Source organism: Poecilia reticulata, linkage group LG22 (assembly GCF_000633615.1).
Source record: "Poecilia reticulata strain Guanapo linkage group LG22, Guppy_female_1.0+MT, whole genome shotgun sequence".
Classification (NCBI taxonomy): Eukaryota; Metazoa; Chordata; class Actinopteri; order Cyprinodontiformes; family Poeciliidae; genus Poecilia; species Poecilia reticulata.
In genome coordinates, this window is record NC_024352.1 from 7,288,436 (window position 1) to 7,288,818 (window position 383).

Consider the following 383-nt stretch of genomic DNA (forward strand, 5'->3'; position numbering starts at 1 on the left):
TCCTCTCCCCCCGAATGTGACAACCGGAGCGCAGCTTCCTGAGGTGCAGAGCTGCAGCTTATTCTAAATGTAGGAAACGTTTGACTGAAGATTCTCGGAGGAGCGGGAGAAATGAGAGACTGTCAGAGTTGTCAGTTGAAACAAACGGGAAAAAAAAAGAAAAAAAAAACGCTGATGACCCATTTTATTTTTGACTCCGTATCTTAATGTTGTTTTTGTCACGCCCAGCTTTTGAATCATCCAGCTCGACCTGAAAGCAGCAGGGTGAGAAAACATCTTATGGACTCTTGTGAATAGGCACTTAAACGGGACCAAGAGGTGTTATTTTAGGAGAATCTGCTCAGAAATGTATGTTTTTGAGTGTCTGTATTTGTCAGTGCATT